Genomic DNA, 24,138 nt, shown 5'->3' with positions numbered 1-24,138 from the left:
TGGGTCACCAGCAATGTGCAGTGTTATTTGATCGAGGGCGCAGCGTTACAGTCGCGCCCAGAAGCCGCAGCTCATCTCCTCGTCTCACAGCCGTCCACCAGGTGTTAGTACAAGTGTCGCCTCACTGGGCAGTGCAGATGTGTCCATTTTAGCTTGCAGACGATGACGTGTAGCAATTTATGAGCTAACGCAAGTCGAATGTTTTACCATGTGTATCTGCTAGATACTGCCTCTCATATGGTGGAGAGGCTCACTCCTTCTTGTGTCTCGTTCTCTGCACACGAGTTGCCCCTGGCATCGATATAGCACGGGTTTTCTAGCGTCAGCGTGGCGTCACGTCAAGTCAGCGAATTCAATATCACACGAATCGAGTCGACATGTTTGCTTGTTACGATGACGGAAGCTGAAGAAATGTGTGTGGAACTTCACTGCATCGGCTGCTCGCCCTTCAGCGTCCCTGTGTCTTATCAGACGAAGGTGACTGTGAAATTGGCAACGAGGCAGAAGTGAACGAACACATGCAAATGGCAACCTTCGCCGTCAGCCGAAATAGCTCAGTTGGGAGAGCGTTAGACTGAAGATCTAAAGGTCCCTGGTTCGATCCCGGGTTTCGGCAGGTACTCGTTTTGATGCGACGCCAATGGAATTACTCTGCGTTTGTGATAATGCAACTACCGCTGACAACAAAAATGACTCTCTCCTGTAGCTGTTCTGGTTGTCTATTGCATGCCACAAGAGGAACTTACTAGATAACTAACTCCCTTAGAAGCAAAAGAATTAAAAATATCCTACCGACTGCATTCCTTTTTCTGTGTCAGGTGGTGAAGAACGTCTTCAACGGAACCGTGAAATGAGCGAAAGCGTGGGAAACATTGCATTCGAAATGCTTGTGAATTTTCCAATTGCCCAGTGAGTGTCGACAAAACACGTAAATTCTCTGCTCCAACGTATGAGACGTAACAACTGGTGCAATTTGTTGTTGCATCGTGTGTCAGCAGTCTTCGATAGTGTGTTACGGGCTTAGCGCGATAAGTTTGTAGACAGCATTTAGGCGACGTTTTATTAGTAACGGCCCCATGCAGCGATTGCACAACAGTAAAGGACATGAGTCAATGTATAGTTGTGCATCGTAGGAGATTTTGCAGCCTTGTGTGAGCCCGGATAGCTCAGTCGGTAGAGCATTAGGCTTTTAACCTAAGGGTCCAGGGTTCAAGTCCCTGTCCGGGCGGAAATTTTAATACTTTGGTAGCGATTCGTCTGGTAGCGGTGGAAACGCTACGGAAAATAATGCAGCTACGCCGTTTTCTGACACCACAGCGTTTTATACGGTAGCAGTTGCATGTGTCGGGAGAACACCGCGCTAACGGCAGTCGTGGCCGAGTGGTTAAGGCGTCTGACTCGAAATCAGATTCCCTCTGGGAGCGTAGGTTCGAATCCTACCGGCTGCGTGCGATTTTGCGTAAAGAGGAGCAAACGTTTTCGCACACATGTGACATGCGTGGGCGAATGCGGGTGCAACCAGTGACGCCATTCTCAACAAGACGAAAATTTCCGTTTTAAGAATACTGAGTTTTCGCGACGACCGCTGCTTACTGTGCCTATCGGTTCACCTCGCACTGACGCTGGGACTGCAGAAAGCCGTCGCTGAGATGGTGAGTACACAGATGTGCTCGAAAATTTCATTTTCTTTTTAAGAATCGCAATTTCAATCATTCGAGTGCGGCAAAAGCAGTAGTGCAGCGTTTTTTTTTTTTTTTTTTTCTTTTCTTAAGATCTCGCAGCTGCTTGGAGGTATGTCCATCGTTTTAAGACGACAGAAAACTAGCGTCAGCGGTGCGTCAGTGGGAAGTCGGTGAAGTCGCCATTGGAGCCATAAGCCAGCAATTACGACATGCGAAACACTCGCACACCACGCAGCTGTACGATAATGCTCGTGCGTGGGCCCGCATAGCTGAGTCGGTAGAGCGTTAGGTTTTCAACCGAAGGGTCCTGGGTTCAAGTCCCTGTCTGGGCGAAAATTAGTACACTTTCGTAACGGCTAATGGAAACCCTACAGCAAAGAGTGAGGCCACGCCGTTTTCTGCCATCAGATTGCTTCTAAAGATGGCGGTTTGACTTGTCGGGAGTCGCTTCCGCCACCGGCAGTCGTGGCCGAGTGGTTAAGGCGTCTGACTTGAAATCAGATTCCCTCTGGGAGCGTAGGTTCGAGTCCTGCCGACTGCGAAAATTTTCTCGCTCTCAAAAGGCGGACGTTGAGCTGCATCCTAGCAGTTGCGTCACTACTAAACACGTGGGTCACCAGCAATGTGCAGTGTTATTTGATCGAGGGCGCAGCGTTACAGTCGCGCCCAGAAGCCGCAGCTCATCTCCTCGTCTCACAGCCGTCCACCAGGTGTTAGTACAAGTGTCGCCTCACTGGGCAGTGCAGATGTGTCCATTTTAGCTTGCAGACGATGACGTGTAGCAATTTATGAGCTAACGCAAGTCGAATGTTTTACCATGTGTATCTGCTAGATACTGCCTCTCATATGGTGGAGAGGCTCACTCCTTCTTGTGTCTCGTTCTCTGCACACGAGTTGCCCCTGGCATCGATATAGCACGGGTTTTCTAGCGTCAGCGTGGCGTCACGTCAAGTCAGCGAATTCAATATCACACGAATCGAGTCGACATGTTTGCTTGTTACGATGACGGAAGCTGAAGAAATGTGTGTGGAACTTCACTGCATCGGCTGCTCGCCCTTCAGCGTCCCTGTGTCTTATCAGACGAAGGTGACTGTGAAATTGGCAACGAGGCAGAAGTGAACGAACACATGCAAATGGCAACCTTCGCCGTCAGCCGAAATAGCTCAGTTGGGAGAGCGTTAGACTGAAGATCTAAAGGTCCCTGGTTCGATCCCGGGTTTCGGCAGGTACTCGTTTTGATGCGACGCCAATGGAATTACTCTGCGTTTGTGATAATGCAACTACCGCTGACAACAAAAATGACTCTCTCCTGTAGCTGTTCTGGTTGTCTATTGCATGCCACAAGAGGAACTTACTAGATAACTAACTCCCTTAGAAGCAAAAGAATTAAAAATATCCTACCGACTGCATTCCTTTTTCTGTGTCAGGTGGTGAAGAACGTCTTCAACGGAACCGTGAAATGAGCGAAAGCGTGGGAAACATTGCATTCGAAATGCTTGTGAATTTTCCAATTGCCCAGTGAGTGTCGACAAAACACGTAAATTCTCTGCTCCAACGTATGAGACGTAACAACTGGTGCAATTTGTTGTTGCATCGTGTGTCAGCAGTCTTCGATAGTGTGTTACGGGCTTAGCGCGATAAGTTTGTAGACAGCATTTAGGCGACGTTTTATTAGTAACGGCCCCATGCAGCGATTGCACAACAGTAAAGGACATGAGTCAATGTATAGTTGTGCATCGTAGGAGATTTTGCAGCCTTGTGTGAGCCCGGATAGCTCAGTCGGTAGAGCATTAGGCTTTTAACCTAAGGGTCCAGGGTTCAAGTCCCTGTCCGGGCGGAAATTTTAATACTTTGGTAGCGATTCGTCTGGTAGCGGTGGAAACGCTACGGAAAATAATGCAGCTACGCCGTTTTCTGACACCACAGCGTTTTATACGGTAGCAGTTGCATGTGTCGGGAGAACACCGCGCTAACGGCAGTCGTGGCCGAGTGGTTAAGGCGTCTGACTCGAAATCAGATTCCCTCTGGGAGCGTAGGTTCGAATCCTACCGGCTGCGTGCGATTTTGCGTAAAGAGGAGCAAACGTTTTCGCACACATGTGACATGCGTGGGCGAATGCGGGTGCAACCAGTGACGCCATTCTCAACAAGACGAAAATTTCCGTTTTAAGAATACTGAGTTTTCGCGACGACCGCTGCTTACTGTGCCTATCGGTTCACCTCGCACTGACGCTGGGACTGCAGAAAGCCGTCGCTGAGATGGTGAGTACACAGATGTGCTCGAAAATTTCATTTTCTTTTTAAGAATCGCAATTTCAATCATTCGAGTGCGGCAAAAGCAGTAGTGCAGCGTTTTTTTTTTTTTTTTTTTCTTTTCTTAAGATCTCGCAGCTGCTTGGAGGTATGTCCATCGTTTTAAGACGACAGAAAACTAGCGTCAGCGGTGCGTCAGTGGGAAGTCGGTGAAGTCGCCATTGGAGCCATAAGCCAGCAATTACGACATGCGAAACACTCGCACACCACGCAGCTGTACGATAATGCTCGTGCGTGGGCCCGCATAGCTGAGTCGGTAGAGCGTTAGGTTTTCAACCGAAGGGTCCTGGGTTCAAGTCCCTGTCTGGGCGAAAATTAGTACACTTTCGTAACGGCTAATGGAAACCCTACAGCAAAGAGTGAGGCCACGCCGTTTTCTGCCATCAGATTGCTTCTAAAGATGGCGGTTTGACTTGTCGGGAGTCGCTTCCGCCACCGGCAGTCGTGGCCGAGTGGTTAAGGCGTCTGACTTGAAATCAGATTCCCTCTGGGAGCGTAGGTTCGAGTCCTGCCGACTGCGAAAATTTTCTCGCTCTCAAAAGGCGGACGTTGAGCTGCATCCTAGCAGTTGCGTCACTACTAAACACGTGGGTCACCAGCAATGTGCAGTGTTATTTGATCGAGGGCGCAGCGTTACAGTCGCGCCCAGAAGCCGCAGCTCATCTCCTCGTCTCACAGCCGTCCACCAGGTGTTAGTACAAGTGTCGCCTCACTGGGCAGTGCAGATGTGTCCATTTTAGCTTGCAGACGATGACGTGTAGCAATTTATGAGCTAACGCAAGTCGAATGTTTTACCATGTGTATCTGCTAGATACTGCCTCTCATATGGTGGAGAGGCTCACTCCTTCTTGTGTCTCGTTCTCTGCACACGAGTTGCCCCTGGCATCGATATAGCACGGGTTTTCTAGCGTCAGCGTGGCGTCACGTCAAGTCAGCGAATTCAATATCACACGAATCGAGTCGACATGTTTGCTTGTTACGATGACGGAAGCTGAAGAAATGTGTGTGGAACTTCACTGCATCGGCTGCTCGCCCTTCAGCGTCCCTGTGTCTTATCAGACGAAGGTGACTGTGAAATTGGCAACGAGGCAGAAGTGAACGAACACATGCAAATGGCAACCTTCGCCGTCAGCCGAAATAGCTCAGTTGGGAGAGCGTTAGACTGAAGATCTAAAGGTCCCTGGTTCGATCCCGGGTTTCGGCAGGTACTCGTTTTGATGCGACGCCAATGGAATTACTCTGCGTTTGTGATAATGCAACTACCGCTGACAACAAAAATGACTCTCTCCTGTAGCTGTTCTGGTTGTCTATTGCATGCCACAAGAGGAACTTACTAGATAACTAACTCCCTTAGAAGCAAAAGAATTAAAAATATCCTACCGACTGCATTCCTTTTTCTGTGTCAGGTGGTGAAGAACGTCTTCAACGGAACCGTGAAATGAGCGAAAGCGTGGGAAACATTGCATTCGAAATGCTTGTGAATTTTCCAATTGCCCAGTGAGTGTCGACAAAACACGTAAATTCTCTGCTCCAACGTATGAGACGTAACAACTGGTGCAATTTGTTGTTGCATCGTGTGTCAGCAGTCTTCGATAGTGTGTTACGGGCTTAGCGCGATAAGTTTGTAGACAGCATTTAGGCGACGTTTTATTAGTAACGGCCCCATGCAGCGATTGCACAACAGTAAAGGACATGAGTCAATGTATAGTTGTGCATCGTAGGAGATTTTGCAGCCTTGTGTGAGCCCGGATAGCTCAGTCGGTAGAGCATTAGGCTTTTAACCTAAGGGTCCAGGGTTCAAGTCCCTGTCCGGGCGGAAATTTTAATACTTTGGTAGCGATTCGTCTGGTAGCGGTGGAAACGCTACGGAAAATAATGCAGCTACGCCGTTTTCTGACACCACAGCGTTTTATACGGTAGCAGTTGCATGTGTCGGGAGAACACCGCGCTAACGGCAGTCGTGGCCGAGTGGTTAAGGCGTCTGACTCGAAATCAGATTCCCTCTGGGAGCGTAGGTTCGAATCCTACCGGCTGCGTGCGATTTTGCGTAAAGAGGAGCAAACGTTTTCGCACACATGTGACATGCGTGGGCGAATGCGGGTGCAACCAGTGACGCCATTCTCAACAAGACGAAAATTTCCGTTTTAAGAATACTGAGTTTTCGCGACGACCGCTGCTTACTGTGCCTATCGGTTCACCTCGCACTGACGCTGGGACTGCAGAAAGCCGTCGCTGAGATGGTGAGTACACAGATGTGCTCGAAAATTTCATTTTCTTTTTAAGAATCGCAATTTCAATCATTCGAGTGCGGCAAAAGCAGTAGTGCAGCGTTTTTTTTTTTTTTTTTTCTTTTCTTAAGATCTCGCAGCTGCTTGGAGGTATGTCCATCGTTTTAAGACGACAGAAAACTAGCGTCAGCGGTGCGTCAGTGGGAAGTCGGTGAAGTCGCCATTGGAGCCATAAGCCAGCAATTACGACATGCGAAACACTCGCACACCACGCAGCTGTACGATAATGCTCGTGCGTGGGCCCGCATAGCTGAGTCGGTAGAGCGTTAGGTTTTCAACCGAAGGGTCCTGGGTTCAAGTCCCTGTCTGGGCGAAAATTAGTACACTTTCGTAACGGCTAATGGAAACCCTACAGCAAAGAGTGAGGCCACGCCGTTTTCTGCCATCAGATTGCTTCTAAAGATGGCGGTTTGACTTGTCGGGAGTCGCTTCCGCCACCGGCAGTCGTGGCCGAGTGGTTAAGGCGTCTGACTTGAAATCAGATTCCCTCTGGGAGCGTAGGTTCGAGTCCTGCCGACTGCGAAAATTTTCTCGCTCTCAAAAGGCGGACGTTGAGCTGCATCCTAGCAGTTGCGTCACTACTAAACACGTGGGTCACCAGCAATGTGCAGTGTTATTTGATCGAGGGCGCAGCGTTACAGTCGCGCCCAGAAGCCGCAGCTCATCTCCTCGTCTCACAGCCGTCCACCAGGTGTTAGTACAAGTGTCGCCTTACTGGGCAGTGCAGATGTGTCCATTTTAGCTTGCAGACGATGACGTGTAGCAATTTATGAGCTAACGCAAGTCGAATGTTTTACCATGTGTATCTGCTAGATACTGCCTCTCATATGGTGGAGAGGCTCACTCCTTCTTGTGTCTCGTTCTCTGCACACGAGTTGCCCCTGGCATCGATATAGCACGGGTTTTCTAGCGTCAGCGTGGCGTCACGTCAAGTCAGCGAATTCAATATCACACGAATCGAGTCGACATGTTTGCTTGTTACGATGACGGAAGCTGAAGAAATGTGTGTGGAACTTCACTGCATCGGCTGCTCGCCCTTCAGCGTCCCTGTGTCTTATCAGACGAAGGTGACTGTGAAATTGGCAACGAGGCAGAAGTGAACGAACACATGCAAATGGCAACCTTCGCCGTCAGCCGAAATAGCTCAGTTGGGAGAGCGTTAGACTGAAGATCTAAAGGTCCCTGGTTCGATCCCGGGTTTCGGCAGGTACTCGTTTTGATGCGACGCCAATGGAATTACTCTGCGTTTGTGATAATGCAACTACCGCTGACAACAAAAATGACTCTCTCCTGTAGCTGTTCTGGTTGTCTATTGCATGCCACAAGAGGAACTTACTAGATAACTAACTCCCTTAGAAGCAAAAGAATTAAAAATATCCTACCGACTGCATTCCTTTTTCTGTGTCAGGTGGTGAAGAACGTCTTCAACGGAACCGTGAAATGAGCGAAAGCGTGGGAAACATTGCATTCGAAATGCTTGTGAATTTTCCAATTGCCCAGTGAGTGTCGACAAAACACGTAAATTCTCTGCTCCAACGTATGAGACGTAACAACTGGTGCAATTTGTTGTTGCATCGTGTGTCAGCAGTCTTCGATAGTGTGTTACGGGCTTAGCGCGATAAGTTTGTAGACAGCATTTAGGCGACGTTTTATTAGTAACGGCCCCATGCAGCGATTGCACAACAGTAAAGGACATGAGTCAATGTATAGTTGTGCATCGTAGGAGATTTTGCAGCCTTGTGTGAGCCCGGATAGCTCAGTCGGTAGAGCATTAGGCTTTTAACCTAAGGGTCCAGGGTTCAAGTCCCTGTCCGGGCGGAAATTTTAATACTTTGGTAGCGATTCGTCTGGTAGCGGTGGAAACGCTACGGAAAATAATGCAGCTACGCCGTTTTCTGACACCACAGCGTTTTATACGGTAGCAGTTGCATGTGTCGGGAGAACACCGCGCTAACGGCAGTCGTGGCCGAGTGGTTAAGGCGTCTGACTCGAAATCAGATTCCCTCTGGGAGCGTAGGTTCGAATCCTACCGGCTGCGTGCGATTTTGCGTAAAGAGGAGCAAACGTTTTCGCACACATGTGACATGCGTGGGCGAATGCGGGTGCAACCAGTGACGCCATTCTCAACAAGACGAAAATTTCCGTTTTAAGAATACTGAGTTTTCGCGACGACCGCTGCTTACTGTGCCTATCGGTTCACCTCGCACTGACGCTGGGACTGCAGAAAGCCGTCGCTGAGATGGTGAGTACACAGATGTGCTCGAAAATTTCATTTTCTTTTTAAGAATCGCAATTTCAATCATTCGAGTGCGGCAAAAGCAGTAGTGCAGCGTTTTTTTTTTTTTTTTTTCTTTTCTTAAGATCTCGCAGCTGCTTGGAGGTATGTCCATCGTTTTAAGACGACAGAAAACTAGCGTCAGCGGTGCGTCAGTGGGAAGTCGGTGAAGTCGCCATTGGAGCCATAAGCCAGCAATTACGACATGCGAAACACTCGCACACCACGCAGCTGTACGATAATGCTCGTGCGTGGGCCCGCATAGCTGAGTCGGTAGAGCGTTAGGTTTTCAACCGAAGGGTCCTGGGTTCAAGTCCCTGTCTGGGCGAAAATTAGTACACTTTCGTAACGGCTAATGGAAACCCTACAGCAAAGAGTGAGGCCACGCCGTTTTCTGCCATCAGATTGCTTCTAAAGATGGCGGTTTGACTTGTCGGGAGTCGCTTCCGCCACCGGCAGTCGTGGCCGAGTGGTTAAGGCGTCTGACTTGAAATCAGATTCCCTCTGGGAGCGTAGGTTCGAGTCCTGCCGACTGCGAAAATTTTCTCGCTCTCAAAAGGCGGACGTTGAGCTGCATCCTAGCAGTTGCGTCACTACTAAACACGTGGGTCACCAGCAATGTGCAGTGTTATTTGATCGAGGGCGCAGCGTTACAGTCGCGCCCAGAAGCCGCAGCTCATCTCCTCGTCTCACAGCCGTCCACCAGGTGTTAGTACAAGTGTCGCCTCACTGGGCAGTGCAGATGTGTCCATTTTAGCTTGCAGACGATGACGTGTAGCAATTTATGAGCTAACGCAAGTCGAATGTTTTACCATGTGTATCTGCTAGATACTGCCTCTCATATGGTGGAGAGGCTCACTCCTTCTTGTGTCTCGTTCTCTGCACACGAGTTGCCCCTGGCATCGATATAGCACGGGTTTTCTAGCGTCAGCGTGGCGTCACGTCAAGTCAGCGAATTCAATATCACACGAATCGAGTCGACATGTTTGCTTGTTACGATGACGGAAGCTGAAGAAATGTGTGTGGAACTTCACTGCATCGGCTGCTCGCCCTTCAGCGTCCCTGTGTCTTATCAGACGAAGGTGACTGTGAAATTGGCAACGAGGCAGAAGTGAACGAACACATGCAAATGGCAACCTTCGCCGTCAGCCGAAATAGCTCAGTTGGGAGAGCGTTAGACTGAAGATCTAAAGGTCCCTGGTTCGATCCCGGGTTTCGGCAGGTACTCGTTTTGATGCGACGCCAATGGAATTACTCTGCGTTTGTGATAATGCAACTACCGCTGACAACAAAAATGACTCTCTCCTGTAGCTGTTCTGGTTGTCTATTGCATGCCACAAGAGGAACTTACTAGATAACTAACTCCCTTAGAAGCAAAAGAATTAAAAATATCCTACCGACTGCATTCCTTTTTCTGTGTCAGGTGGTGAAGAACGTCTTCAACGGAACCGTGAAATGAGCGAAAGCGTGGGAAACATTGCATTCGAAATGCTTGTGAATTTTCCAATTGCCCAGTGAGTGTCGACAAAACACGTAAATTCTCTGCTCCAACGTATGAGACGTAACAACTGGTGCAATTTGTTGTTGCATCGTGTGTCAGCAGTCTTCGATAGTGTGTTACGGGCTTAGCGCGATAAGTTTGTAGACAGCATTTAGGCGACGTTTTATTAGTAACGGCCCCATGCAGCGATTGCACAACAGTAAAGGACATGAGTCAATGTATAGTTGTGCATCGTAGGAGATTTTGCAGCCTTGTGTGAGCCCGGATAGCTCAGTCGGTAGAGCATTAGGCTTTTAACCTAAGGGTCCAGGGTTCAAGTCCCTGTCCGGGCGGAAATTTTAATACTTTGGTAGCGATTCGTCTGGTAGCGGTGGAAACGCTACGGAAAATAATGCAGCTACGCCGTTTTCTGACACCACAGCGTTTTATACGGTAGCAGTTGCATGTGTCGGGAGAACACCGCGCTAACGGCAGTCGTGGCCGAGTGGTTAAGGCGTCTGACTCGAAATCAGATTCCCTCTGGGAGCGTAGGTTCGAATCCTACCGGCTGCGTGCGATTTTGCGTAAAGAGGAGCAAACGTTTTCGCACACATGTGACATGCGTGGGCGAATGCGGGTGCAACCAGTGACGCCATTCTCAACAAGACGAAAATTTCCGTTTTAAGAATACTGAGTTTTCGCGACGACCGCTGCTTACTGTGCCTATCGGTTCACCTCGCACTGACGCTGGGACTGCAGAAAGCCGTCGCTGAGATGGTGAGTACACAGATGTGCTCGAAAATTTCATTTTCTTTTTAAGAATCGCAATTTCAATCATTCGAGTGCGGCAAAAGCAGTAGTGCAGCGTTTTTTTTTTTTTTTTTTTCTTTTCTTAAGATCTCGCAGCTGCTTGGAGGTATGTCCATCGTTTTAAGACGACAGAAAACTAGCGTCAGCGGTGCGTCAGTGGGAAGTCGGTGAAGTCGCCATTGGAGCCATAAGCCAGCAATTACGACATGCGAAACACTCGCACACCACGCAGCTGTACGATAATGCTCGTGCGTGGGCCCGCATAGCTGAGTCGGTAGAGCGTTAGGTTTTCAACCGAAGGGTCCTGGGTTCAAGTCCCTGTCTGGGCGAAAATTAGTACACTTTCGTAACGGCTAATGGAAACCCTACAGCAAAGAGTGAGGCCACGCCGTTTTCTGCCATCAGATTGCTTCTAAAGATGGCGGTTTGACTTGTCGGGAGTCGCTTCCGCCACCGGCAGTCGTGGCCGAGTGGTTAAGGCGTCTGACTTGAAATCAGATTCCCTCTGGGAGCGTAGGTTCGAGTCCTGCCGACTGCGAAAATTTTCTCGCTCTCAAAAGGCGGACGTTGAGCTGCATCCTAGCAGTTGCGTCACTACTAAACACGTGGGTCACCAGCAATGTGCAGTGTTATTTGATCGAGGGCGCAGCGTTACAGTCGCGCCCAGAAGCCGCAGCTCATCTCCTCGTCTCACAGCCGTCCACCAGGTGTTAGTACAAGTGTCGCCTCACTGGGCAGTGCAGATGTGTCCATTTTAGCTTGCAGACGATGACGTGTAGCAATTTATGAGCTAACGCAAGTCGAATGTTTTACCATGTGTATCTGCTAGATACTGCCTCTCATATGGTGGAGAGGCTCACTCCTTCTTGTGTCTCGTTCTCTGCACACGAGTTGCCCCTGGCATCGATATAGCACGGGTTTTCTAGCGTCAGCGTGGCGTCACGTCAAGTCAGCGAATTCAATATCACACGAATCGAGTCGACATGTTTGCTTGTTACGATGACGGAAGCTGAAGAAATGTGTGTGGAACTTCACTGCATCGGCTGCTCGCCCTTCAGCGTCCCTGTGTCTTATCAGACGAAGGTGACTGTGAAATTGGCAACGAGGCAGAAGTGAACGAACACATGCAAATGGCAACCTTCGCCGTCAGCCGAAATAGCTCAGTTGGGAGAGCGTTAGACTGAAGATCTAAAGGTCCCTGGTTCGATCCCGGGTTTCGGCAGGTACTCGTTTTGATGCGACGCCAATGGAATTACTCTGCGTTTGTGATAATGCAACTACCGCTGACAACAAAAATGACTCTCTCCTGTAGCTGTTCTGGTTGTCTATTGCATGCCACAAGAGGAACTTACTAGATAACTAACTCCCTTAGAAGCAAAAGAATTAAAAATATCCTACCGACTGCATTCCTTTTTCTGTGTCAGGTGGTGAAGAACGTCTTCAACGGAACCGTGAAATGAGCGAAAGCGTGGGAAACATTGCATTCGAAATGCTTGTGAATTTTCCAATTGCCCAGTGAGTGTCGACAAAACACGTAAATTCTCTGCTCCAACGTATGAGACGTAACAACTGGTGCAATTTGTTGTTGCATCGTGTGTCAGCAGTCTTCGATAGTGTGTTACGGGCTTAGCGCGATAAGTTTGTAGACAGCATTTAGGCGACGTTTTATTAGTAACGGCCCCATGCAGCGATTGCACAACAGTAAAGGACATGAGTCAATGTATAGTTGTGCATCGTAGGAGATTTTGCAGCCTTGTGTGAGCCCGGATAGCTCAGTCGGTAGAGCATTAGGCTTTTAACCTAAGGGTCCAGGGTTCAAGTCCCTGTCCGGGCGGAAATTTTAATACTTTGGTAGCGATTCGTCTGGTAGCGGTGGAAACGCTACGGAAAATAATGCAGCTACGCCGTTTTCTGACACCACAGCGTTTTATACGGTAGCAGTTGCATGTGTCGGGAGAACACCGCGCTAACGGCAGTCGTGGCCGAGTGGTTAAGGCGTCTGACTCGAAATCAGATTCCCTCTGGGAGCGTAGGTTCGAATCCTACCGGCTGCGTGCGATTTTGCGTAAAGAGGAGCAAACGTTTTCGCACACATGTGACATGCGTGGGCGAATGCGGGTGCAACCAGTGACGCCATTCTCAACAAGACGAAAATTTCCGTTTTAAGAATACTGAGTTTTCGCGACGACCGCTGCTTACTGTGCCTATCGGTTCACCTCGCACTGACGCTGGGACTGCAGAAAGCCGTCGCTGAGATGGTGAGTACACAGATGTGCTCGAAAATTTCATTTTCTTTTTAAGAATCGCAATTTCAATCATTCGAGTGCGGCAAAAGCAGTAGTGCAGCGTTTTTTTTTTTTTTTTTTCTTTTCTTAAGATCTCGCAGCTGCTTGGAGGTATGTCCATCGTTTTAAGACGACAGAAAACTAGCGTCAGCGGTGCGTCAGTGGGAAGTCGGTGAAGTCGCCATTGGAGCCATAAGCCAGCAATTACGACATGCGAAACACTCGCACACCACGCAGCTGTACGATAATGCTCGTGCGTGGGCCCGCATAGCTGAGTCGGTAGAGCGTTAGGTTTTCAACCGAAGGGTCCTGGGTTCAAGTCCCTGTCTGGGCGAAAATTAGTACACTTTCGTAACGGCTAATGGAAACCCTACAGCAAAGAGTGAGGCCACGCCGTTTTCTGCCATCAGATTGCTTCTAAAGATGGCGGTTTGACTTGTCGGGAGTCGCTTCCGCCACCGGCAGTCGTGGCCGAGTGGTTAAGGCGTCTGACTTGAAATCAGATTCCCTCTGGGAGCGTAGGTTCGAGTCCTGCCGACTGCGAAAATTTTCTCGCTCTCAAAAGGCGGACGTTGAGCTGCATCCTAGCAGTTGCGTCACTACTAAACACGTGGGTCACCAGCAATGTGCAGTGTTATTTGATCGAGGGCGCAGCGTTACAGTCGCGCCCAGAAGCCGCAGCTCATCTCCTCGTCTCACAGCCGTCCACCAGGTGTTAGTACAAGTGTCGCCTCACTGGGCAGTGCAGATGTGTCCATTTTAGCTTGCAGACGATGACGTGTAGCAATTTATGAGCTAACGCAAGTCGAATGTTTTACCATGTGTATCTGCTAGATACTGCCTCTCATATGGTGGAGAGGCTCACTCCTTCTTGTGTCTCGTTCTCTGCACACGAGTTGCCCCTGGCATCGATATAGCACGGGTTTTCTAGCGTCAGCGTGGCGTCACGTCAAGTCAGCGAATTCAATATCACACGAATCGAGTCGACATGTTTGCTTGTTACGATGACGGAAGCTGAAGAAATGTGTGTGGAACTTCACTGCATCGGCTGCTCGCCCTTCAGCGTCCCTGTGTCTTATCAGACGAAGGTGACTGTGAAATTGGCAACGAGGCAGAAGTGAACGAACACATGCAAATGGCAACCTTCGCCGTCAGCCGAAATAGCTCAGTTGGGAGAGCGTTAGACTGAAGATCTAAAGGTCCCTGGTTCGATCCCGGGTTTCGGCAGGTACTCGTTTTGATGCGACGCCAATGGAATTACTCTGCGTTTGTGATAATGCAACTACCGCTGACAACAAAAATGACTCTCTCCTGTAGCTGTTCTGGTTGTCTATTGCATGCCACAAGAGGAACTTACTAGATAACTAACTCCCTTAGAAGCAAAAGAATTAAAAATATCCTACCGACTGCATTCCTTTTTCTGTGTCAGGTGGTGAAGAACGTCTTCAACGGAACCGTGAAATGAGCGAAAGCGTGGGAAACATTGCATTCGAAATGCTTGTGAATTTTCCAATTGCCCAGTGAGTGTCGACAAAACACGTAAATTCTCTGCTCCAACGTATGAGACGTAACAACTGGTGCAATTTGTTGTTGCATCGTGTGTCAGCAGTCTTCGATAGTGTGTTACGGGCTTAGCGCGATAAGTTTGTAGACAGCATTTAGGCGACGTTTTATTAGTAACGGCCCCATGCAGCGATTGCACAACAGTAAAGGACATGAGTCAATGTATAGTTGTGCATCGTAGGAGATTTTGCAGCCTTGTGTGAGCCCGGATAGCTCAGTCGGTAGAGCATTAGGCTTTTAACCTAAGGGTCCAGGGTTCAAGTCCCTGTCCGGGCGGAAATTTTAATACTTTGGTAGCGATTCGTCTGGTAGCGGTGGAAACGCTACGGAAAATAATGCAGCTACGCCGTTTTCTGACACCACAGCGTTTTATACGGTAGCAGTTGCATGTGTCGGGAGAACACCGCGCTAACGGCAGTCGTGGCCGAGTGGTTAAGGCGTCTGACTCGAAATCAGATTCCCTCTGGGAGCGTAGGTTCGAATCCTACCGGCTGCGTGCGATTTTGCGTAAAGAGGAGCAAACGTTTTCGCACACATGTGACATGCGTGGGCGAATGCGGGTGCAACCAGTGACGCCATTCTCAACAAGACGAAAATTTCCGTTTTAAGAATACTGAGTTTTCGCGACGACCGCTGCTTACTGTGCCTATCGGTTCACCTCGCACTGACGCTGGGACTGCAGAAAGCCGTCGCTGAGATGGTGAGTACACAGATGTGCTCGAAAATTTCATTTTCTTTTTAAGAATCGCAATTTCAATCATTCGAGTGCGGCAAAAGCAGTAGTGCAGCGTTTTTTTTTTTTTTTTTTTTTCTTTTCTTAAGATCTCGCAGCTGCTTGGAGGTATGTCCATCGTTTTAAGACGACAGAAAACTAGCGTCAGCGGTGCGTCAGTGGGAAGTCGGTGAAGTCGCCATTGGAGCCATAAGCCAGCAATTACGACATGCGAAACACTCGCACACCACGCAGCTGTACGATAATGCTCGTGCGTGGGCCCGCATAGCTGAGTCGGTAGAGCGTTAGGTTTTCAACCGAAGGGTCCTGGGTTCAAGTCCCTGTCTGGGCGAAAATTAGTACACTTTCGTAACGGCTAATGGAAACCCTACAGCAAAGAGTGAGGCCACGCCGTTTTCTGCCATCAGATTGCTTCTAAAGATGGCGGTTTGACTTGTCGGGAGTCGCTTCCGCCACCGGCAGTCGTGGCCGAGTGGTTAAGGCGTCTGACTTGAAATCAGATTCCCTCTGGGAGCGTAGGTTCGAGTCCTGCCGACTGCGAAAATTTTCTCGCTCTCAAAAGGCGGACGTTGAGCTGCATCCTAGCAGTTGCGTCACTACTAAACACGTGGGTCACCAGCAATGTGCAGTGTTATTTGATCGAGGGCGCAGCGTTACAGTCGCGCCCAGAAGCCGCAGCTCATCTCCTCGTCTCACAGCCGTCCACCAGGTGTTAGTACAAGTGTCGCCTCACTGGGCAGTGCAGATGTGTCCATTTTAGCTTGCAGACGATGACGTGTAGCAATTTATGAGCTAACGCAAGTCGAATGTTTTACCATGTGTATCTGCTAGATACTGCCTCTCATATGGTGGAGAGGCTCACTCCTTCTTGTGTCTCGTTCTCTGCACACGAGTTGCCCCTGGCATCGATATAGCACGGGTTTTCTAGCGTCAGCGTGGCGTCACGTCAAGTCAGCGAATTCAATATCACACGAATCGAGTCGACATGTTTGCTTGTTACGATGACGGAAGCTGAAGAAATGTGTGTGGAACTTCACTGCATCGGCTGCTCGCCCTTCAGCGTCCCTGTGTCTTATCAGACGAAGGTGACTGTGAAATTGGCAACGAGGCAGAAGTGAACGAACACATGCAAATGGCAACCTTCGCCGTCAGCCGAAATAGCTCAGTTGGGAGAGCGTTAGACTGAAGATCTAAAGGTCCCTGGTTCGATCCCGGGTTTCGGCAGGTACTCGTTTTGATGCGACGCCAATGGAATTACTCTGCGTTTGTGATAATGCAACTACCGCTGACAACAAAAATGACTCTCTCCTGTAGCTGTTCTGGTTGTCTATTGCATGCCACAAGAGGAACTTACTAGATAACTAACTCCCTTAGAAGCAAAAGAATTAAAAATATCCTACCGACTGCATTCCTTTTTCTGTGTCAGGTGGTGAAGAACGTCTTCAACGGAACCGTGAAATGAGCGAAAGCGTGGGAAACATTGCATTCGAAATGCTTGTGAATTTTCCAATTGCCCAGTGAGTGTCGACAAAACACGTAAATTCTCTGCTCCAACGTATGAGACGTAACAACTGGTGCAATTTGTTGTTGCATCGTGTGTCAGCAGTCTTCGATAGTGTGTTACGGGCTTAGCGCGATAAGTTTGTAGACAGCATTTAGGCGACGTTTTATTAGTAACGGCCCCATGCAGCGATTGCACAACAGTAAAGGACATGAGTCAATGTATAGTTGTGCATCGTAGGAGATTTTGCAGCCTTGTGTGAGCCCGGATAGCTCAGTCGGTAGAGCATTAGGCTTTTAACCTAAGGGTCCAGGGTTCAAGTCCCTGTCCGGGCGGAAATTTTAATACTTTGGTAGCGATTCGTCTGGTAGCGGTGGAAACGCTACGGAAAATAATGCAGCTACGCCGTTTTCTGACACCACAGCGTTTTATACGGTAGCAGTTGCATGTGTCGGGAGAACACCGCGCTAACGGCAGTCGTGGCCGAGTGGTTAAGGCGTCTGACTCGAAATCAGATTCCCTCTGGGAGCGTAGGTTCGAATCCTACCGGCTGCGTGCGATTTTGCGTAAAGAGGAGCAAACGTTTTCGCACACATGTGACATGCGTGGGCGAATGCGGGTGCAACCAGTGACGCCATTCTCAACAAGACGAAAATTTCCGTTTTAAGAATACTGAGTTTTCGCGACGACCGCTGCTTACTGTGCCTATCGGTTCACCTCGCACTGACGCTGGGACTGCAGAAAGCCGTCGCTGAGATGGTGAGTACACAGATGTGCTCGAAAATTTCATTTTCTTTTTAAGAATCGCAATTTCAATCATTCGAGTGCGGCAAAAGCAGTAGTGCAGCGTTTTTTTTTTTTTTTTTTCTTTTCTTAAGATCTCGCAGCTGCTTGGAGGTATGTCCATCGTTTTAAGACGACAGAAAACTAGCGTCAGCGGTGCGTCAGTGGGAAGTCGGTGAAGTCGCCATTGGAGCCATAAGCCAGCAATTACGACATGCGAAACACTCGCACACCACGCAGCTGTACGATAATGCTCGTGCGTGGGCCCGCATAGCTGAGTCGGTAGAGCGTTAGGTTTTCAACCGAAGGGTCCTGGGTTCAAGTCCCTGTCTGGGCGAAAATTAGTACACTTTCGTAACGGCTAATGGAAACCCTACAGCAAAGAGTGAGGCCACGCCGTTTTCTGCCATCAGATTGCTTCTAAAGATGGCGGTTTGACTTGTCGGGAGTCGCTTCCGCCACCGGCAGTCGTGGCCGAGTGGTTAAGGCGTCTGACTTGAAATCAGATTCCCTCTGGGAGCGTAGGTTCGAGTCCTGCCGACTGCGAAAATTTTCTCGCTCTCAAAAGGCGGACGTTGAGCTGCATCCTAGCAGTTGCGTCACTACTAAACACGTGGGTCACCAGCAATGTGCAGTGTTATTTGATCGAGGGCGCAGCGTTACAGTCGCGCCCAGAAGCCGCAGCTCATCTCCTCGTCTCACAGCCGTCCACCAGGTGTTAGTACAAGTGTCGCCTCACTGGGCAGTGCAGATGTGTCCATTTTAGCTTGCAGACGATGACGTGTAGCAATTTATGAGCTAACGCAAGTCGAATGTTTTACCATGTGTATCTGCTAGATACTGCCTCTCATATGGTGGAGAGGCTCACTCCTTCTTGTGTCTCGTTCTCTGCACACGAGTTGCCCCTGGCATCGATATAGCACGGGTTTTCTAGCGTCAGCGTGGCGTCACGTCAAGTCAGCGAATTCAATATCACACGAATCGAGTCGACATGTTTGCTTGTTACGATGACGGAAGCTGAAGAAATGTGTGTGGAACTTCACTGCATCGGCTGCTCGCCCTTCAGCGTCCCTGTGTCTTATCAGACGAAGGTGACTGTGAAATTGGCAACGAGGCAGAAGTGAACGAACACATGCAAATGGCAACCTTCGCCGTCAGCCGAAATAGCTCAGTTGGGAGAGCGTTAGACTGAAGATCTAAAGGTCCCTGGTTCGATCCCGGGTTTCGGCAGGTACTCGTTTTGATGCGACGCCAATGGAATTACTCTGCGTTTGTGATAATGCAACTACCGCTGACAACAAAAATGACTCTCTCCTGTAGCTGTTCTGGTTGTCTATTGCATGCCACAAGAGGAACTTACTAGATAACTAACTCCCTTAGAAGCAAAAGAATTAAAAATATCCTACCGACTGCATTCCTTTTTCTGTGTCAGGTGGTGAAGAACGTCTTCAACGGAACCGTGAAATGAGCGAAAGCGTGGGAAACATTGCATTCGAAATGCTTGTGAATTTTCCAATTGCCCAGTGAGTGTCGACAAAACACGTAAATTCTCTGCTCCAACGTATGAGACGTAACAACTGGTGCAATTTGTTGTTGCATCGTGTGTCAGCAGTCTTCGATAGTGTGTTACGGGCTTAGCGCGATAAGTTTGTAGACAGCATTTAGGCGACGTTTTATTAGTAACGGGCCCCATGCAGCGATTGCACAACAGTAAAGGACATGAGTCAATGTATAGTTGTGCATCGTAGGAGATTTTGCAGCCTTGTGTGAGCCCGGATAGCTCAGTCGGTAGAGCATTAGGCTTTTAACCTAAGGGTCCAGGGTTCAAGTCCCTGTCCGGGCGGAAATTTTAATACTTTGGTAGCGATTCGTCTGGTAGCGGTGGAAACGCTACGGAAAATAATGCAGCTACGCCGTTTTCTGACACCACAGCGTTTTATACGGTAGCAGTTGCATGTGTCGGGAGAACACCGCGCTAACGGCAGTCGTGGCCGAGTGGTTAAGGCGTCTGACTCGAAATCAGATTCCCTCTGGGAGCGTAGGTTCGAATCCTACCGGCTGCGTGCGATTTTGCGTAAAGAGGAGCAAACGTTTTCGCACACATGTGACATGCGTGGGCGAATGCGGGTGCAACCAGTGACGCCATTCTCAACAAGACGAAAATTTCCGTTTTAAGAATACTGAGTTTTCGCGACGACCGCTGCTTACTGTGCCTATCGGTTCACCTCGCACTGACGCTGGGACTGCAGAAAGCCGTCGCTGAGATGGTGAGTACACAGATGTGCTCGAAAATTTCATTTTCTTTTTAAGAATCGCAATTTCAATCATTCGAGTGCGGCAAAAGCAGTAGTGCAGCGTTTTTTTTTTTTTTTTTTTTCTTTTCTTAAGATCTCGCAGCTGCTTGGAGGTATGTCCATCGTTTTAAGACGACAGAAAACTAGCGTCAGCGGTGCGTCAGTGGGAAGTCGGTGAAGTCGCCATTGGAGCCATAAGCCAGCAATTACGACATGCGAAACACTCGCACACCACGCAGCTGTACGATAATGCTCGTGCGTGGGCCCGCATAGCTGAGTCGGTAGAGCGTTAGGTTTTCAACCGAAGGGTCCTGGGTTCAAGTCCCTGTCTGGGCGAAAATTAGTACACTTTCGTAACGGCTAATGGAAACCCTACAGCAAAGAGTGAGGCCACGCCGTTTTCTGCCATCAGATTGCTTCTAAAGATGGCGGTTTGACTTGTCGGGAGTCGCTTCCGCCACCGGCAGTCGTGGCCGAGTGGTTAAGGCGTCTGACTTGAAATCAGATTCCCTCTGGGAGCGTAGGTTCGAGTCCTGCCGACTGCGAAAATTTTCTCGCTCTCAAAAGGCGGACGTTGAGCTGCATCCTAGCAGTTGCGTCACTACTAAACACGTGGGTCACCAGCAATGTGCAGTGTTATTTGATCGAGGGCGCAGCGTTACAGTCGCGCCCAGAAGCCGCAGCTCATCTCCTCGTCTCACAGCCGTCCACCAGGTGTTAGTACAAGTGTCGCCTCACTGGGCAGTGCAGATGTGTCCATTTTAGCTTGCAGACGATGACGTGTAGCAATTTATGAGCTAACGCAAGTCGAATGTTTTACCATGTGTATCTGCTAGATACTGCCTCTCATATGGTGGAGAGGCTCACTCCTTCTTGTGTCTCGTTCTCTGCACACGAGTTGCCCCTGGCATCGATATAGCACGGGTTTTCTAGCGTCAGCGTGGCGTCACGTCAAGTCAGCGAATTCAATATCACACGAATCGAGTCGACATGTTTGCTTGTTACGATGACGGAAGCTGAAGAAATGTGTGTGGAACTTCACTGCATCGGCTGCTCGCCCTTCAGCGTCCCTGTGTCTTATCAGACGAAGGTGACTGTGAAATTGGCAACGAGGCAGAAGTGAACGAACACATGCAAATGGCAACCTTCGCCGTCAGCCGAAATAGCTCAGTTGGGAGAGCGTTAGACTGAAGATCTAAAGGTCCCTGGTTCGATCCGGGTTTCGGCAGGTACTCGTTTTGATGCGACGCCAATGGAATTACTCTGCGTTTGTGATAATGCAACTACCGCTGACAACAAAAATGACTCTCTCCTGTAGCTGTTCTGGTTGTCTATTGCATGCCACAAGAGGAACTTACTAGATAACTAACTCCCTTAGAAGCAAAAGAATTAAAAATATCCTACCGACTGCATTCCTTTTTCTGTGTCAGGTGGTGAAGAACGTCTTCAACGGAACCGTGAAATGAGCGAAAGCGTGGGAAACATTGCATTCGAAATGCTTGTGAATTTTCCAATTGCCCAGTGAGTGTCGACAAAACACGTAAATTCTCTGCTCCAACGTATGAGACGTAACAACTGGTGCAATTTGTTGTTGCATCGTGTGTCAGCAGTCTTCGATAGTGTGTTACGGGCTTAGCGCGATAAGTTTGTAGACAGCATTTAGGCGACGTTTTATTAGTAACGGCCCCATGCAGCGATTGCACAACAGTAAAGGACATGAGTCAATGTATAGTTGTGCATCGTAGGAGATTTTGCAGCCTTGTGTGAGCCCGGATAGCTCAGTCGGTAGAGCATTAGGCTTTTAACCTAAGGGTCCAGGGTTCAAGTCCCTGTCCGGGCGGAAATTTTAATACTTTGGTAGCGATTCGTCTGGTAGCGGTGGAAACGCTACGGAAAATAATGCAGCTACGCCGTTTTCTGACACCACAGCGTTTTATACGGTAGCAGTTGCATGTGTCGGGAGAACACCGCGCTAACGGCAGTCGTGGCCGAGTGGTTAAGGCGTCTGACTCGAAATCAGATTCCCTCTGGGAGCGTAGGTTCGAATCCTACCGGCTGCGTGCGATTTTGCGTAAAGAGGAGCAAACGTTTTCGCACACATGTGACATGCGTGGGCGAATGCGGGTGCAACCAGTGACGCCATTCTCAACAAGACGAAAATTTCCGTTTTAAGAATACTGAGTTTTCGCGACGACCGCTGCTTACTGTGCCTATCGGTTCACCTCGCACTGACGCTGGGACTGCAGAAAGCCGTCGCTGAGATGGTGAGTACACAGATGTGCTCGAAAATTTCATTTTCTTTTTAAGAATCGCAATTTCAATCATTCGAGTGCGGCAAAAGCAGTAGTGCAGCGTTTTTTTTTTTTTTTTTTTCTTTTCTTAAGATCTCGCAGCTGCTTGGAGGTATGTCCATCGTTTTAAGACGACAGAAAACTAGCGTCAGCGGTGCGTCAGTGGGAAGTCGGTGAAGTCGCCATTGGAGCCATAAGCCAGCAATTACGACATGCGAAACACTCGCACACCACGCAGCTGTACGATAATGCTCGTGCGTGGGCCCGCATAGCTGAGTCGGTAGAGCGTTAGGTTTTCAACCGAAGGGTCCTGGGTTCAAGTCCCTGTCTGGGCGAAAATTAGTACACTTTCGTAACGGCTAATGGAAACCCTACAGCAAAGAGTGAGGCCACGCCGTTTTCTGCCATCAGATTGCTTCTAAAGATGGCGGTTTGACTTGTCGGGAGTCGCTTCCGCCACCGGCAGTCGTGGCCGAGTGGTTAAGGCGTCTGACTTGAAATCAGATTCCCTCTGGGAGCGTAGGTTCGAGTCCTGCCGACTGCGAAAATTTTCTCGCTCTCAAAAGGCGGACGTTGAGCTGCATCCTAGCAGTTGCGTCACTACTAAACACGTGGGTCACCAGCAATGTGCAGTGTTATTTGATCGAGGGCGCAGCGTTACAGTCGCGCCCAGAAGCCGCAGCTCATCTCCTCGTCTCACAGCCGTCCACCAGGTGTTAGTACAAGTGTCGCCTCACTGGGCAGTGCAGATGTGTCCATTTTAGCTTGCAGACGATGACGTGTAGCAATTTATGAGCTAACGCAAGTCGAATGTTTTACCATGTGTATCTGCTAGATACTGCCTCTCATATGGTGGAGAGGCTCACTCCTTCTTGTGTCTCGTTCTCTGCACACGAGTTGCCCCTGGCATCGATATAGCACGGGTTTTCTAGCGTCAGCGTGGCGTCACGTCAAGTCAGCGAATTCAATATCACACGAATCGAGTCGACATGTTTGCTTGTTACGATGACGGAAGCTGAAGAAATGTGTGTGGAACTTCACTGCATCGGCTGCTCGCCCTTCAGCGTCCTGTGTCTTATCAGACGAAGGTGACTGTGAAATTGGCAACGAGGCAGAAGTGAACGAACACATGCAAATGGCAACCTTCGCCGTCAGCCGAAATAGCTCAGTTGGGAGAGCGTTAGACTGAAGATCTAAAGGTCCCTGGTTCGATCCCGGGTTTCGGCAGGTACTCGTTTTGATGCGACGCCAATGGAATTACTCTGCGTTTGTGATAATGCAACTACCGCTGACAACAAAAATGACTCTCTCCTGTAGCTGTTCTGGTTGTCTATTGCATGCCACAAGAGGAACTTACTAGATAACTAACTCCCTTAGAAGCAAAAGAATTAAAAATATCCTACCGACTGCATTCCTTTTTCTGTGTCAGGTGGTGAAGAACGTCTTCAACGGAACCGTGAAATGAGCGAAAGCGTGGGAAACCATTGCATTCGAAATGCTTGTGAATTTTCCAATTGCCCAGTGAGTGTCGACAAAACACGTAAATTCTCTGCTCCAACGTATGAGACGTAACAACTGGTGCAATTTGTTGTTGCATCGTGTGTCAGCAGTCTTCGATAGTGTGTTACGGGCTTAGCGCGATAAGTTTGTAGACAGCATTTAGGCGACGTTTTATTAGTAACGGCCCCATGCAGCGATTGCACAACAGTAAAGGACATGAGTCAATGTATAGTTGTGCATCGTAGGAGATTTTGCAGCCTTGTGTGAGCCCGGATAGCTCAGTCGGTAGAGCATTAGGCTTTTAACCTAAGGTCCAGGGTTCAAGTCCCTGTCCGGGCGGA

General features: G+C 49.1%; 42 non-coding genes across 42 annotated transcripts; all 42 read left to right on the top strand.

Annotated features, from left to right (window-relative positions):
• Positions 1-543: 543 nt before the first annotated feature.
• Positions 544-616, top strand: Trnaf-gaa (transfer RNA phenylalanine (anticodon GAA)). The gene has a single exon. It is a non-coding gene; the product is annotated as a tRNA-Phe (tRNA).
• Positions 617-1,155: 539 nt separating this feature from the next.
• Positions 1,156-1,228, top strand: Trnak-uuu (transfer RNA lysine (anticodon UUU)). The gene has a single exon. It is a non-coding gene; the product is annotated as a tRNA-Lys (tRNA).
• Positions 1,229-1,366: 138 nt separating this feature from the next.
• Positions 1,367-1,448, top strand: Trnas-cga (transfer RNA serine (anticodon CGA)). The gene has a single exon. It is a non-coding gene; the product is annotated as a tRNA-Ser (tRNA).
• Positions 1,449-2,141: 693 nt separating this feature from the next.
• Trnas-uga (transfer RNA serine (anticodon UGA)) lies at positions 2,142-2,223 on the top strand. Its single transcript has one exon. It is a non-coding gene; the product is annotated as a tRNA-Ser (tRNA).
• Positions 2,224-2,834: 611 nt separating this feature from the next.
• On the top strand, positions 2,835-2,907 carry Trnaf-gaa (transfer RNA phenylalanine (anticodon GAA)). Its single transcript has one exon. It is a non-coding gene; the product is annotated as a tRNA-Phe (tRNA).
• A 539-nt stretch (positions 2,908-3,446) lies between these two features.
• Trnak-uuu (transfer RNA lysine (anticodon UUU)) lies at positions 3,447-3,519 on the top strand. The gene has a single exon. It is a non-coding gene; the product is annotated as a tRNA-Lys (tRNA).
• A 138-nt stretch (positions 3,520-3,657) lies between these two features.
• Positions 3,658-3,739, top strand: Trnas-cga (transfer RNA serine (anticodon CGA)). The gene has a single exon. It is a non-coding gene; the product is annotated as a tRNA-Ser (tRNA).
• Positions 3,740-4,432: 693 nt separating this feature from the next.
• Positions 4,433-4,514, top strand: Trnas-uga (transfer RNA serine (anticodon UGA)). The gene has a single exon. It is a non-coding gene; the product is annotated as a tRNA-Ser (tRNA).
• A 611-nt stretch (positions 4,515-5,125) lies between these two features.
• Positions 5,126-5,198, top strand: Trnaf-gaa (transfer RNA phenylalanine (anticodon GAA)). Its single transcript has one exon. It is a non-coding gene; the product is annotated as a tRNA-Phe (tRNA).
• A 539-nt stretch (positions 5,199-5,737) lies between these two features.
• On the top strand, positions 5,738-5,810 carry Trnak-uuu (transfer RNA lysine (anticodon UUU)). The gene has a single exon. It is a non-coding gene; the product is annotated as a tRNA-Lys (tRNA).
• A 138-nt stretch (positions 5,811-5,948) lies between these two features.
• Trnas-cga (transfer RNA serine (anticodon CGA)) lies at positions 5,949-6,030 on the top strand. The gene has a single exon. It is a non-coding gene; the product is annotated as a tRNA-Ser (tRNA).
• Positions 6,031-6,722: 692 nt separating this feature from the next.
• Trnas-uga (transfer RNA serine (anticodon UGA)) lies at positions 6,723-6,804 on the top strand. The gene has a single exon. It is a non-coding gene; the product is annotated as a tRNA-Ser (tRNA).
• Positions 6,805-7,415: 611 nt separating this feature from the next.
• On the top strand, positions 7,416-7,488 carry Trnaf-gaa (transfer RNA phenylalanine (anticodon GAA)). The gene has a single exon. It is a non-coding gene; the product is annotated as a tRNA-Phe (tRNA).
• Positions 7,489-8,027: 539 nt separating this feature from the next.
• Trnak-uuu (transfer RNA lysine (anticodon UUU)) lies at positions 8,028-8,100 on the top strand. The gene has a single exon. It is a non-coding gene; the product is annotated as a tRNA-Lys (tRNA).
• Positions 8,101-8,238: 138 nt separating this feature from the next.
• On the top strand, positions 8,239-8,320 carry Trnas-cga (transfer RNA serine (anticodon CGA)). Its single transcript has one exon. It is a non-coding gene; the product is annotated as a tRNA-Ser (tRNA).
• Positions 8,321-9,012: 692 nt separating this feature from the next.
• Trnas-uga (transfer RNA serine (anticodon UGA)) lies at positions 9,013-9,094 on the top strand. The gene has a single exon. It is a non-coding gene; the product is annotated as a tRNA-Ser (tRNA).
• Positions 9,095-9,705: 611 nt separating this feature from the next.
• Positions 9,706-9,778, top strand: Trnaf-gaa (transfer RNA phenylalanine (anticodon GAA)). The gene has a single exon. It is a non-coding gene; the product is annotated as a tRNA-Phe (tRNA).
• A 539-nt stretch (positions 9,779-10,317) lies between these two features.
• Trnak-uuu (transfer RNA lysine (anticodon UUU)) lies at positions 10,318-10,390 on the top strand. Its single transcript has one exon. It is a non-coding gene; the product is annotated as a tRNA-Lys (tRNA).
• Positions 10,391-10,528: 138 nt separating this feature from the next.
• Trnas-cga (transfer RNA serine (anticodon CGA)) lies at positions 10,529-10,610 on the top strand. The gene has a single exon. It is a non-coding gene; the product is annotated as a tRNA-Ser (tRNA).
• A 693-nt stretch (positions 10,611-11,303) lies between these two features.
• On the top strand, positions 11,304-11,385 carry Trnas-uga (transfer RNA serine (anticodon UGA)). Its single transcript has one exon. It is a non-coding gene; the product is annotated as a tRNA-Ser (tRNA).
• Positions 11,386-11,996: 611 nt separating this feature from the next.
• On the top strand, positions 11,997-12,069 carry Trnaf-gaa (transfer RNA phenylalanine (anticodon GAA)). The gene has a single exon. It is a non-coding gene; the product is annotated as a tRNA-Phe (tRNA).
• A 539-nt stretch (positions 12,070-12,608) lies between these two features.
• On the top strand, positions 12,609-12,681 carry Trnak-uuu (transfer RNA lysine (anticodon UUU)). Its single transcript has one exon. It is a non-coding gene; the product is annotated as a tRNA-Lys (tRNA).
• Positions 12,682-12,819: 138 nt separating this feature from the next.
• On the top strand, positions 12,820-12,901 carry Trnas-cga (transfer RNA serine (anticodon CGA)). The gene has a single exon. It is a non-coding gene; the product is annotated as a tRNA-Ser (tRNA).
• A 692-nt stretch (positions 12,902-13,593) lies between these two features.
• Trnas-uga (transfer RNA serine (anticodon UGA)) lies at positions 13,594-13,675 on the top strand. The gene has a single exon. It is a non-coding gene; the product is annotated as a tRNA-Ser (tRNA).
• Positions 13,676-14,286: 611 nt separating this feature from the next.
• Positions 14,287-14,359, top strand: Trnaf-gaa (transfer RNA phenylalanine (anticodon GAA)). Its single transcript has one exon. It is a non-coding gene; the product is annotated as a tRNA-Phe (tRNA).
• Positions 14,360-14,898: 539 nt separating this feature from the next.
• Positions 14,899-14,971, top strand: Trnak-uuu (transfer RNA lysine (anticodon UUU)). The gene has a single exon. It is a non-coding gene; the product is annotated as a tRNA-Lys (tRNA).
• A 138-nt stretch (positions 14,972-15,109) lies between these two features.
• Positions 15,110-15,191, top strand: Trnas-cga (transfer RNA serine (anticodon CGA)). The gene has a single exon. It is a non-coding gene; the product is annotated as a tRNA-Ser (tRNA).
• A 695-nt stretch (positions 15,192-15,886) lies between these two features.
• Trnas-uga (transfer RNA serine (anticodon UGA)) lies at positions 15,887-15,968 on the top strand. Its single transcript has one exon. It is a non-coding gene; the product is annotated as a tRNA-Ser (tRNA).
• A 611-nt stretch (positions 15,969-16,579) lies between these two features.
• Positions 16,580-16,652, top strand: Trnaf-gaa (transfer RNA phenylalanine (anticodon GAA)). Its single transcript has one exon. It is a non-coding gene; the product is annotated as a tRNA-Phe (tRNA).
• Positions 16,653-17,191: 539 nt separating this feature from the next.
• Trnak-uuu (transfer RNA lysine (anticodon UUU)) lies at positions 17,192-17,264 on the top strand. The gene has a single exon. It is a non-coding gene; the product is annotated as a tRNA-Lys (tRNA).
• A 138-nt stretch (positions 17,265-17,402) lies between these two features.
• Positions 17,403-17,484, top strand: Trnas-cga (transfer RNA serine (anticodon CGA)). The gene has a single exon. It is a non-coding gene; the product is annotated as a tRNA-Ser (tRNA).
• Positions 17,485-18,176: 692 nt separating this feature from the next.
• On the top strand, positions 18,177-18,258 carry Trnas-uga (transfer RNA serine (anticodon UGA)). Its single transcript has one exon. It is a non-coding gene; the product is annotated as a tRNA-Ser (tRNA).
• Positions 18,259-18,869: 611 nt separating this feature from the next.
• On the top strand, positions 18,870-18,942 carry Trnaf-gaa (transfer RNA phenylalanine (anticodon GAA)). The gene has a single exon. It is a non-coding gene; the product is annotated as a tRNA-Phe (tRNA).
• A 540-nt stretch (positions 18,943-19,482) lies between these two features.
• Trnak-uuu (transfer RNA lysine (anticodon UUU)) lies at positions 19,483-19,555 on the top strand. Its single transcript has one exon. It is a non-coding gene; the product is annotated as a tRNA-Lys (tRNA).
• Positions 19,556-19,693: 138 nt separating this feature from the next.
• Trnas-cga (transfer RNA serine (anticodon CGA)) lies at positions 19,694-19,775 on the top strand. The gene has a single exon. It is a non-coding gene; the product is annotated as a tRNA-Ser (tRNA).
• A 694-nt stretch (positions 19,776-20,469) lies between these two features.
• Trnas-uga (transfer RNA serine (anticodon UGA)) lies at positions 20,470-20,551 on the top strand. The gene has a single exon. It is a non-coding gene; the product is annotated as a tRNA-Ser (tRNA).
• A 611-nt stretch (positions 20,552-21,162) lies between these two features.
• Trnaf-gaa (transfer RNA phenylalanine (anticodon GAA)) lies at positions 21,163-21,234 on the top strand. Its single transcript has one exon. It is a non-coding gene; the product is annotated as a tRNA-Phe (tRNA).
• Positions 21,235-21,773: 539 nt separating this feature from the next.
• Trnak-uuu (transfer RNA lysine (anticodon UUU)) lies at positions 21,774-21,846 on the top strand. Its single transcript has one exon. It is a non-coding gene; the product is annotated as a tRNA-Lys (tRNA).
• A 138-nt stretch (positions 21,847-21,984) lies between these two features.
• Trnas-cga (transfer RNA serine (anticodon CGA)) lies at positions 21,985-22,066 on the top strand. The gene has a single exon. It is a non-coding gene; the product is annotated as a tRNA-Ser (tRNA).
• A 693-nt stretch (positions 22,067-22,759) lies between these two features.
• Trnas-uga (transfer RNA serine (anticodon UGA)) lies at positions 22,760-22,841 on the top strand. Its single transcript has one exon. It is a non-coding gene; the product is annotated as a tRNA-Ser (tRNA).
• A 610-nt stretch (positions 22,842-23,451) lies between these two features.
• Positions 23,452-23,524, top strand: Trnaf-gaa (transfer RNA phenylalanine (anticodon GAA)). The gene has a single exon. It is a non-coding gene; the product is annotated as a tRNA-Phe (tRNA).
• A 540-nt stretch (positions 23,525-24,064) lies between these two features.
• Positions 24,065-24,136, top strand: Trnak-uuu (transfer RNA lysine (anticodon UUU)). The gene has a single exon. It is a non-coding gene; the product is annotated as a tRNA-Lys (tRNA).
• The last annotated feature ends 2 nt before the right edge of the window (positions 24,137-24,138 follow it).

The sequence above is a fragment of the Schistocerca cancellata genome, unplaced genomic scaffold (genome assembly GCF_023864275.1).
Source record: "Schistocerca cancellata isolate TAMUIC-IGC-003103 unplaced genomic scaffold, iqSchCanc2.1 HiC_scaffold_76, whole genome shotgun sequence".
Taxonomy (NCBI): domain Eukaryota; kingdom Metazoa; phylum Arthropoda; class Insecta; order Orthoptera; family Acrididae; genus Schistocerca; species Schistocerca cancellata.
This window is presented reverse-complemented; position numbering and strand designations above follow the sequence as displayed.